This window comes from Biomphalaria glabrata, chromosome 18, assembly GCF_947242115.1.
Source record: "Biomphalaria glabrata chromosome 18, xgBioGlab47.1, whole genome shotgun sequence".
NCBI lineage: Eukaryota > Metazoa > Mollusca > Gastropoda > Planorbidae > Biomphalaria > Biomphalaria glabrata.
Window position 1 is genome coordinate 23,881,730 of NC_074728.1, and position 10,591 is coordinate 23,892,320.

Here is a 10,591-nt window from a genome sequence, read left to right on the forward strand (position 1 = left end):
ATACTATGATTCAAACCTTATCCATGAATGTTTGGGTCTACTTGTTAGACTGCATATGTTAGGAGACCATTGATTCTTTCTTTTGGTGAAATGTCAAAAAGTTATTTTCTAGTCTAGTGATCATGAATTGTCCATGAAACATACTTGTCGTAATACACCCATTCCAAGTAAACAAACAGCTCAACATTAATAATTTGACAGATTTAATTGGGAGACACGGTGACATGGTGACAGAGCGGTAAAGCGCTTAACTTCCAAACCGTTGGTTTTCGTGTTCGAATCCTGATGAATACTGGGATTCTATATTTCGGTATTCTTAGGGCGCCCTGGGGGCCACCCAGCTCTAATGGGTACCTGATATTAGTTGGGGAAAAAGTAGAGGCGGTTGGTCATTTTGTTAGCCACGTGACGCCCTCCTTAACCGTGGGCCACGGAAACAGATGACCATTACATCATCTGTCCTAAAGATCGCAGGGTCTGAAAGAGGAACTTAAGATTTATTAACTGGATATGTGACATCTCTGTGCATGATTTTTAGTCATTGGTTAACATTGCATGACCAGATGCATGACGCGTAGGACGTAATCATCTTTTTATTAAAAGTAACGTCTGTATTATATAAGTTAAGATAAGATAAGAAATGACGGACAAACTTTTAAAAAATTATAACTATAAATACAGAAAAAGAAACAAAATAATTTATAATCAATGTTCTTTCTTTTATAAAGCTTATATCATCTGACTGTCTGTGTGTCTGACTGGTAAAAAGTTTGTACACGTTATTTCTTCCACACCCAATCTAAGATAAAGCTGAGCTTTTGCACAATTATTTATTGTACCTGACAACACAAGAATCAATTTAAAAAAAAAATACCAATTAGTTTTTTTTTTTTTTTTTTTTCGGTATCTTGAACAAGAGGAATAAATAGTTCTTGACAGATGTTGTTGAATAAGTTGAATTAGTCCCCTTGAGCCCTGAATGAATTTTTTTAAAAATCCATTTAAAAAAAACGATCACATGATAACCCCGCCCCCTTTTCTTCCCTCCCCCTTTCACAACTGGTCCAGACAAGTGATAGGATCTGAGAAAGTTAACAGCTCAACAAAAGCAATTGGTACAGATATTTCTGATCGCACAGATCTATTACGCCTAGGTTGATGACATGCAAATAATTACATGACTGATCCAAACTAATTGATAAAATTACACTTGATATATGCATTGGTATTTTAAAAGTATTTTTAAATGTTTTTTCTTGTTTAAGTTTATGATTGTTTTTATTTGTGGGCATTCTTTAGCATCGCAGAATCAAATTCTCTAAGCACTTCCGTTGGTAGCTTTTATTTAGGTAGCAGCACAAACCTATATATATATATATATATATATATATATATATATATATATATTATAAATAGAATTTTTCTTATCTTATCTTATATAATACAGACGTTACTTCAAAAAAGAAGATGATTACGTCCTACGCGTCATGCATTTAGTCATGCATATTAACCAATGACTTAAATTCTGCCAAGTCACTGGTTTTCCTGGCTAGCTCAGGCAACCCATTCCATGCTCTAATAGCACTAGGGAAGAAGGAGTATTTGTAAAAATTTGTCCTAGCATATGGGACGAGGACCACAGACCTATATATATTCTATCTAGACTGGACTACAGACGTATATATATATATATTATATCTAGAATGGACATGGAGATCACAGAACTATATATATTATATATACTGGACATGGAGATCTTTTAACACTACTAAAAATCTCGTGAAAAAATTTTTTTTTTAAAAGATGAAACAAGGCGTTGTTTTGTAAAGTAATTATAAGATGTCAAATTTTTTTTTCCACCCTAACCTATATAACATGTAATTTAATGTTTAGATCTTGATCTGGTAATTGAACATCGAAAATAAGAGCACTCTCGTCTCATAATTATTATTGTGCAATTTTTAGATACATAACAATAAAATAAATCTATTTAAATGTACATAAGATGACTAAAATCAATAGACGTGAATTATTTCGATCTGGGTTATTTATATTGTTAGACACCTTATTTATATAGGTTAGTTATTTTAGTTATTTAGCGACGCACCATAGTAGACGCATATTGAACGGGACTAGTGACGTTTGGGATATGTTGGGTTAGAGACCGGAAAATCAGTTAGCGATAGAACATTCCAGGGTAACGACGTGTTTAGTGACAGAGACTTCTACTGTGGCCCTTTTATCATAATAAATACATGTTGAATAGTTCATCAGAGTCGACTACATCTCTTCACTAGTTAAAATAGATGTGCCAGTTCTTGTTTGTGTTGTAGTTCAACTGCACGTAATACACCCGGACAATTACACCCAAACGATTGCAGAGTAATTGGTTGACTTCAAGACAGCCTGAACTAGCAACATCACAGTGGCGACCCCGAACCTCGAAGCCGGACCCCTGTTGAAGCCGAACATCGAACCGAACCTCGAAGCCGGACCCCTGATGAAGCTGAACATCGAACCGGACTTCGAAGCAGAACGTTTACTCAGGTGAGGGTCGTGCACTCGAAGATATAAGATTTCATCGGAGTACGGCTGAACACAGCAGTATCGCAGAGTGACTTTGTTCTAGATCTACATACAGTCATCGCCTGTTTGATCGCACGTTCAACGAGCCGTTAACTCAGGGTGACCTTCGTCAGGACCGTAATCATCGCAACGCCTGATCTTCATATGCTGAATCGACCTACAGCCAGAGAAACCGTTCATTCATAACGGGTGAGAGATCGTTAGTGAACCTGTTGGACATATTTTTTTCTTCGTCATAGGAGCCACATTGAGTATCAAGTTTTACCTCGTCAGTTTCGAGAAGGACAGTTTACCCGCTGTCAGAAGTATTGTGAGTACTACAAGTTTGGTAGCTAACTAAATCGAAATCGCTCTGTCGTCTTACCCTTGGAGAGATTCTTGTGGAGCAGTTTGCTCATTGAACCGGTTGCTTGCCACGTTTATAACGGTCACTGTGTTTAACCTTTGGAAGGTTAGTGAAGTAATCTTTATCAGTACTGAACATTGATATATCTAGTATTCGTCGGTCTAGACCATATCTAGACTTGTTGATATTGCAGTTGTGGAAACAGCTACATCCACTTAATCTCGTTGAAAACCGTTAGTCGTATAACGGAACGTCGTCGGAGGTGACCTTGGTCTCACCTAGTCTACATTGGACAGTTTGGTCTAGTGAAGCAGAGTACAACAGCAAACTTCGTCGTACTACCAGAGTAGCAGCAGAAGCAGTGAACTATTTTAGAGAACCGTTATTCGTCAGCCCAGATCAAGTCATCGTCAAGAAAGCCGTTATTCGTCAGCCCAGATCAAGTCATCGTCAAGAAATTCGTTATTCGTCAGTCGTCCAGATCAAGTTGTCGTCAAGAGACTGTTATTTGTCAGTAGTCGTCTACACAAGTCAAGTCATCGCCAGAAGAACCGTTAACCTATTCGTCAGTAACTGTGTACACAAAGTCGTCGGAACTACACATACGGTCATCAACAGTCGTCGAAGAAACTGGAACATTTTGCTGTGGCATATCAGGACATCTGTGGCATTACGTGGGATACTAGTAGCACCGGAGAACAGAGTCAGAACTGGAAGAGAGGCAGTGGAATTTGTTGTGATCTAGCATATTCGGGAGTCCGAACAAAGGGATCTTTCTTATCAAAAGCTAAGTGCCATTTTTCTTATTAGTATATGTTTAGATTGCCCTTAGAAATAGATTTTGTCTAAATTTGGTACGTTAGCCTGAGTAAAATCAGGTGGTGCGCCTTAAAACCCGTCGGGGTAGAAGACGTAATTTAGATGAAAAGCTATATTATACGTTTAGGGTTGTAATTTGTTTTGTTTGTGCAAACGTCATATCCGTTGTTGCCTGGTTACTTCGTGACGTTATCATTGTGTGCCATATTGTCACATCCCAACCCATAGTGATAGTTTCATTTAATTATTTCATTTGTTTATATTATTTTAAATTATTTATTTTTATTAATTTAATTAGATCTGTATTTTTTTTTCACTTAATGATAGAAAGTGCGGGTAGGATTCTTTTACTGTGAATCAGACTAAAATAATTTTAGTTTGAGCGGTTAAAATCAAATATGATTTTGCCATGAGAATAATGCCGAAACTGGCTATGTAGTCAAACACTATCGTCTGGCTAAATTTAGATCTGCAAATTGTTGTACATCTCTTTGGTACAATTTAATTATCTAGACTCTACTTTGAAATATTATTAAGTTGAAGATGAATGAAGGTAGTACATTCTAGATATATATATCTTGTTGAAGATATATTTGACACTGTATACACATATTTGTTTCGTATGGTTAAATAGAACCATAATCTACTCTAGATCTAGACTCTAGACAGTCCTTGAATTTACTCTAAGACACTTCACTGTGACTTCAGTCATACCAGATTTTAAAATTGATCATAGTTATTCATACTAGATCTAAAAGTCATAGTGCTCTTGATAACTATAGATCTAAATGGTAATATTATACATACTATAATATACTAGATTTAAATTTGTGTGTAATACTGGACCTAATATACAGATTTGAATATAACCATAATAACTCAGACTAGATTTACACATTTACTAAATCTATAGATAGAGACATAACACTTAAAACTGGTATAAAAGTGTGTAAAAACTTTTAAAGTATAGCCATAACCAATATAGGCTAAGGAAAAATATATATAAAATATAAAACACAATGGCTACATCATCATATGTGGACCTTAAGGAGGTTAAGGAAACAGCTATGCAGGATGGAAAGGCCATGGAGTTAAAAGGAAAAGACTTAGCCGCTTATGTACAGCAAGTTGTGAGGGAAGAAATGGAACGTCAAGATAAAATAAGAAGGGAAAAAGAAGAGATAGAAAGACAAGAAGAACATCAAAGACAAGAGATAGAGAGGCAAGAAAGGATCAGAAAGGAAGAATATGAGAAACAAAAAGAGGACCAAGATAGGCAAGACAAGGAGAGAGAAAAAATTAGAGAACATGAAGCTAAAATGGAGAAGATGAGATTGGATGCAGCACAAGCCAGAGCCCAAACTGAACAAGGAAATAACACAAATAACTCAAATAATTATACCACTCAAAGAGACAACCCTAATTCACAGACATGGCTAAAGAGAAAAATACAAAGTTTTGATGAACAGAAGGATGACATTGGTGATTTCCTGAAAAGATATGAGGCAAAAATGTCTACATTTAATATGCCTGAAGAAGAATGGTCTGAAATACTGATAGACTTTGTTCATGGTCAAGCTCTAACAATATGCCAAAATCATGACCATCATATTGATGATAGTTATCAAGTTTTAAAAAGAGAATTATTGAATGCCTATGGTCATAATGCTACAACTTTTAGAAAGAAATATTTTGACAATATACCATCATTAGAAATAGAACCCCAAACTACCATTAATATGGAAAAGGATTTCTTCAATAAGTGGGTAAAATTAGAAAAAGTGAATAACTCTTATGAGGGATTAAAAAATTTTATTCTAGTGGACAACTTTGTAAATAAATGTGATCCTCAGTTACAATCTTTTATTAAAGAAAGAAACCCAAAAACTATAGATGAAATAACAGAAATAATGAGAGTATACAAAAATGCCTATCCAAATAAACCATTTTCTGATAGGGATAAGAGCAAAGTAGATTTAATAGGATACACCAAAGAAAATGTTGATAGAAGTAGAAATAGAAACAGATCAAATAGTGGAAATAGAAAATATAGTGAAATAACTTGTTTTAAATGTCAAGGAAAAGGTCATATAGCAGCTAACTGTAGAAGAGGGAATAGTAGGTCTGGAAGTAGAAATAGACACAATGAACAAAATAACAGTAGATATAGGAGTAGAGATAGGAATGACAGGGGAAATTATAGAAATAGAAGTTACAGTAGGGAATACAAAAACAAAGGTACAGATAGGATATATTTCATGGAAGGAAATAGGAACAATTTTGCAGTGTACCCAGGGTTTGTAGATAGAATTCCGGTGGAATTAATCAGGGATTCAGGTTGTAACACTTTGGCAGTAAAAACTAAATTTGTCAAACCTCATTGGTATAAAGGGTTTACTAGGAAAGTAGAATTAGCAGATGGCACCGTAAGGGAATTTAAAGCTATAAGGGTATACATTGAAACCCCATTTTTCACTGGTTATTGTGATGGCATTGCAATACCAGAAATGAGATATGATATGTTAGTAGGAAACATAAAAGGAGTTAAAGAATGTTCAAGAAAAGAATTAGAAGACTGGCAAAACAAATACAAAAACATAAGACAAAATCATGAAAACATAGAAACACAAAATATAACAAGTATGATAATAACAAGATCAATGGATAAAAAAGATGAGAAACAGGAAAATACAATAAATGTAATTAGTAATGATAAAGAAAAACAAACCAGTAATGTAATACAAATAGAAAATACAGATGTTAAGGAAAAAGAGATAGAAAATGAAACACAAAATAGTCTTGAAACACAAATATCTCAAAGTGAAAAAGAAACAACACCCACATTTGCATTAGAACAAATGAATGACAATATTATTGGGAAAATTTATTCAAGAATATCAGATAAAAACAATAATAATCCAATGGAGAAATTTTGTATAGAGAATAAAATATTGTTTAGACAAACAAGTAATGATAACAAGAAAATAAAACAACTTGTCTTACCACAGAAATATTGGAAAGATGTTTTAATCATGACACATGATAATAATTTAGCAGCACATAGGGGAGTAAAGAAATGTTATAGGAATTTGTCAAAACAAGTATTTTGGCCCAAAATGAAAGCAACAATCAACAAATACATAAACTCATGTGACATATGTCAAAAGAGATCTAACAAAAGTCTAGTGAATAAAGCACCTATTCAAGAAATGGATGAACCTACAGCACCATTTCAGAAAGTATCTATTGATTTAATAGGTCCTTTAATTCAAACTGAAAATAATAACAAATACATTCTAACAGTAATAGACATGTTTAGTAGATACCCAGAGGCAATCCCATTATCAAATACAAGTGCAGAGAATATCATTAATGCCATAACTCAAAAAGTAATTACAAGACATGGTATACCTAAAATTATATTGAGTGATCAGGGATCTCAGTTTAAGTCAGAACAATTTAAGAAATGGACTAAACAATACAATATACAACACATATACTCTTCGGTTTACCACCCGGAGAGTAACGGTTTATGTGAACGATATGGTGGATCATTAAAAAGATCACTAACAAAGATAATTCAGAATAATCAGAACAAGTGGGATCATTACATTAACTATGTACTATTTGCTCATAGAAACAACATCCATGAAGCAACACAATTTTCACCATATGAAATAATACATGGAAGAAAACCCAGAGATGAATTAGATGTTTTTAAAGAAAATCTAATAAGCAATGAGAATAAATTAAATAATGACAGTGAAACAACAATCACAACAGAATTGAAAGAAATATGGACTCAAGCATATAACAACAATAAGAAGTACAAACAAAGTGCTCATGAGAATCTAAATAAGAAAAGACAATTGAAAACACTAGAAGTAGGAAACAATGTATTAATATTGATAAATGACCTGAAAAATAAAATTGGTAAACAATGGAAAGGTCCATTTAAGGTGATAAAGCAAATTAGTGATGTGAATTATCAAATTGAAATAAATGGGAAAGTTAAAACATATCACATAAATAATTTGAAACTGTATCATGATAGAGAAGATGAGTTGATACAAAACATTCAGGAGGAAATAGAAAATACATTTTCAGAAAGAGAAGAATGTTTGATGATAATAACAAATGAAAATCACAATGAAAATGATATTAAGGAAATACCTGTAATAGAAACAAAAGAGAATCAAACTTGGCAAAAGATTAATCTTAATAATTTAACTAAGGAAAAGTCAAAAGATATAACTAAAATAATACATGAATACAAAGAAATTTTTTCCAGCATACCAGGAAAAACTAATATTATTAAACATGACATTAAAGTAACAGACTCAAAACCTATCAAGCTTAAGCCATATAGAATACCGCTACATTTACAAGACAAAGTAAAGAAAGAAATAGACAATTTACTAGAATCAGGTATAATTGAGCCATCAACATCTCCTTATGCTTCACCAATTGTGATAGCCAAAAAGAAGAATGGAGATATAAGGTTATGTATTGATTATAGGAAACTTAACAACATCACAGAATTTGACCCATATCCAATGCCAAATATAGAGGATATTTTACATAAATTAAATGGAGCAAAATTTTTTACTAAATTAGATTTAACTAAAGGTTATTGGCAAATACCTTTAACAGAAAATGCTAAACCTTACACAGCATTTGTGACACCATATGGTATTTTTCAATGGAATTATATGAGTTTTGGATTAGTAAATGCACCTGCCACATTTAATAGAATGATGAACATGATAATTGGAAACAAAGAAAATGTTATTTGCTATTTGGATGACATATGTATTTTTAATAATAGTTGGGAGGAACATTTGGTAGATGTAAAAGAAGTATTCAAAATAATAAAAGAAAGTGGACTTACAATTCAAGCAGAAAAAGTAGAAATAGGATTGGAGGAAATAATTTTTCTAGGACATAAAGTAAATAACAACATGATTAGCCCTATTGAAGATAACATAAAGAAAGTACTTAATATTGAAATACCTACAACAAAAAGACAAATTAAAAGTATATTGGGAATAGTAAATTATTACAGAAAGTTTATAAAAAACTTAGCAGAAATAGTGAATCCACTAAATGACTTACTTAAAAAAGGAAAACCTCAAAAAGTAGTTTGTAATGAGGAATGTGTGAAAGCTATTGACAGAATTAAAGATGTTTTTAGTCATGAACTAATATTAAGACTACCTGATAAAGACAAAATATTTTATGTCACAACTGATGCATCTGGTAATGCTATTGGTGGTTGTTTAATGCAGAACTATGATAACTTACATCCTATATTATATGTAAGTAGAAAATTGTCAGAGGCAGAAAAAAAATATAGTGTCATTGAAAGAGAAGCCTTAGCTGTAATATGGGTAATTACTAAGCTAGAGAGCTATTTAATAGGAAGGAAATTCATATTATTAACTGATCATAAACCTATTCAATATATACAGCAAAAGAGCATGAAAAACAGTCGTGTTTATAGATGGTTCTTAGCACTACAGGAATATAAATTTGAAGTGAAAGCTATTAGTGGATCTGTGAATATTGTAGCTGATCTATTGTCTAGAATGACATTGAAATGAAATACTTCTGTAAATAAACTATGATTATATTGAGTATGTAATATATATTAATATATTGACACCATTTATATGTTATGAAAAGGGAGATAAGTAAAGTTGATGTTAAGCATTTAAAAGTAAGTATGGATATTTTTTTTTGTGTGAATCATTTCATATATCATTGACGAAAGTTAGTTCTATGGAAAAGGGTGAGTATAAAAGAAAAATGGACAAAAGCGTATAAAAGGGTGGTAAGAAAAAAAAATGTATTGAATGTGTAAATAAAGTTTGTAATTGTTTTTTGAAATATTGTATTTTATCAGATTACTGCCAGTGAAGAACATTTGAGATGTGTAGGACATGCCCATAGGATGCCACATTTTCCTCTATGATGAACTGTGTACTAAGGAGGATGATTCTGGAATGTTATGAACTGTTATGAACATTGACATTGAATATGAAGAACTGTCAAGTCAAGATGAAAATGTCAAGATGAAGAAGTCAAGATGAAGATGTCAAGATTTTATGTTTGTTGTCTTCCCCTTAAATTGAAAACGCCCTTGTAAGACTTGACAGTAGTGGAAAAATATTGACATATTTTTTTTTCAAGGGGGGGAGGAATCTGTTAGACACCTTATTTATATAGGTTAGTTATTTTAGTTATTTAGCGACGCACCATAGTAGACGCATATTGAACGGGACTAGTGACGTTTGGGATATGTTGGGTTAGAGACCGGAAAATCAGTTAGCGATAGAACATTCCAGGGTAACGACGTGTTTAGTGACAGAGACTTCTACTGTGGCCCTTTTATCATAATAAATACATGTTGAATAGTTCATCAGAGTCGACTACATCTCTTCACTAGTTAAAATAGATGTGCCAGTTCTTGTTTGTGTTGTAGTTCAACTGCACGTAATACACCCGGACAATTACACCCAAACGATTGCAGAGTAATTGGTTGACTTCAAGACAGCCTGAACTAGCAACATCACAATATATTGGAAACTAAAAGGAAATGGCTTTGTTTTATGAATTTCTGTGAATATATAGTTCTGTGATTAATGCATAACAATATATAAATAAATATCTTATCTTATCTTATATAATACAGACGTTACTTCAAAAAAGAAGATGATTACGTCCTACGCGTCATGCATTTAGTCATGCATATTAACCAATGACTTAAATTCTGCCAAGTCACTGGTTTTCCTGGCTAGCTCAGGCAACCCATTCCATGCTCTAATAGCACTAGGGAAG

General features: G+C 32.9%; 1 long non-coding RNA gene across 1 annotated transcript; it reads left to right on the plus strand.

Moving 5' to 3' along the window:
• Positions 1-2,050: 2,050 nt before the first annotated feature.
• Positions 2,051-10,338, plus strand: LOC129923911 (uncharacterized). Its single transcript, XR_008775858.1, has 2 exons — positions 2,051-4,304; positions 9,657-10,338. It is a non-coding gene; the product is annotated as an uncharacterized LOC129923911 (long non-coding RNA).
• Positions 10,339-10,591: the final 253 nt, after the last annotated feature.